The sequence below is a fragment of the Vipera berus genome, assembly GCF_964194415.1.
Source record: "Vipera berus genome assembly, chromosome: 14".
Taxonomy (NCBI): Eukaryota; Metazoa; Chordata; class Lepidosauria; order Squamata; family Viperidae; genus Vipera; species Vipera berus.
Genome location: NC_138217.1, coordinates 9,103,697 through 9,105,845, shown reverse-complemented (window position 1 = coordinate 9,105,845; position 2,149 = coordinate 9,103,697).

The following is a 2,149-nucleotide window of genomic DNA, read 5'->3' as shown; positions in this document are numbered from 1 at the left end:
GAAGAAGAAAGAGGAAAATAAAAACAAGGAGAATGGAAGCGAGGGGGAGAATGTATAGACATGCGCCAGACAATGGCGAGATGCGGAGGGAGAGAATTGGAAAAAGAGCCTTTATCGGTTTGGTAAGAGACTCTAAAACCATTATGGGGATTAGCCACAGAGAGAGAGAGAGAGAGAGAGAAAGGCAGTGAGTTAATCTGTTTGAGCTATTCATTTGTGAAAAGTGAATTTAGAGGCCGAGTTCCCACTTTCCTCCTCCGAGCGCCACAATACTAATACCACTTTCTTGGTTTTCTTTCTTTAATCCGACACAAATATCCATCCTGCCTGTAAAGGAGGGACATTGGGATCCAACGCAACAGCCCAGACCTGGCGCGCCCCTTTGAAAGCAGCATTTCTCCACTTCAAGCACTTGAGAATGGGTGGACTTCAAACAGTGCAAAATATTTCAAGAAACTGCAGCTTCCTGCAAGAACTCCAGCAATGCTACAAAAAGCTGTGCTACTCGGAACATCTTACATTTTAAGGCGGTACCTGGTCGATACCTAGGATGCTGGCAGCAACCCGTGTCAACCATCAGCGCCAGTCAATTTGAGTGTTCAGTTGACTGTGGTTCACGAATAATAATAATAATAATAATAATAATAATAATAATAATAATAATAATAATAATAATAATAATAATAATAATAATAATAATATGATGATGATGATGATGATGATGATGTTGGAAGAGACTTTGGAGGTCATCTAGTCCAACCCCCTGCTCAGGCAGGAAACCCTATCCCATTACAGACAAATGGCTGTCCAGTCTCTTCTTAAAAACTTCCAGCGTTGGAGCATTCACAGCTTCTGGAGGCAAGGAGTTCCACTGATGAATTGTTCTAGCTGTCAGAAAATTTCTCCTTAGTTCTAGGATGCTTCTCTCTTTGGTTAGTTTCCATCTGTTGTCCTAGTGGACAATCACTTAAATATGAGCCGGCAATATGCTGCAAGCCCCTCAAAAGCCAACGCAATCCTAGGCTGCATCAACGTAGAGATAGTAATATCTGTTTACAATGCCTTGGTAAGGCCACACTTAGAATACTGCCTCCAGTTTTGGTCACCACGATGTAAAAAAGATGTTGAGACTCTAGAAAGAGTACAGAGAAGAGCAACAAAGATGATTGGGGGACTGGAGGCTAAAACATATAAGGAACGGCTGCTGGAATTGGGTATGTCTACTTTAATGAGGGACGCGGTGGCTCAGTGGGTTAGGACGCTGAGCTTGTCGATCTGAAGGTCGGCAGTTTGGCGGGTCAAATCCCGAGTGCCGCGTAGCAGAGTGAGTGCCTGTTACTCGTCCCAGCTTCTGCCCACCTAGCAGTTCGAAAGCACGTAAAAATGCGAGTAGAAAAATAAGGACCACTACGGTGGGAAGGTAACAGCGTTCCGTGCGCCTTTGGCGTCTAGTCATGCCGGCCACATGACCACGGAGACGTCCTCGGACAAGCGCTGGCTCTTCGGCTTTGAAACGGAGATGAGCACCGGCCCCTAGAGTTGGAAACGACTAGCACGCATGTGCGGGGGAACCTTTACCTTTACCTTTACTTTAATGAAGAGAAGGACGAGGGGTGACAGGATAGCAGTGTTCCAATATCTCAGGGGCTGCCCCATGTCAAGCTATTCTCCAAAGCACCTGAAGGCAGTACGAAAAGCAACAGATGGAAACTAATCAAGGAGAGAAGCAACCTAGAACTAAGGAGAAACTTCATACAGTGAGAACAATTAACCAGTGGAACAAACTGCCTCCAGAAGCTGTGAATGCTCTAACACTGGAGGTTTTGAAGAAGAGACTGGACAGCCATTTGTCTGAAATGGTATAGGGCTTCCTGCCTGAGCAGAGGGTTGGACTAGAAGACCTCCAAGGTCCCCTCCAGCTCTGTTACCCTGTTCTGTTCACACCATTCGCATGGAAAGTGTGTGGCAAGCCATGTCCCCACTAGCTGGAGCTGTTGTGCCTGGAAATGCTGCTTTTTTCCGGTGTGCCTTGCTTCTCGTTCAGATTCCTGCAGCACTCGCTGGTAAAGCCATGTTGTGTTCCTACACAAAGTTAAACCTCTCCTCGTGTCTCCTGGGGTGATCCGAGAGTGGCCTCCTCTTGCAAAGG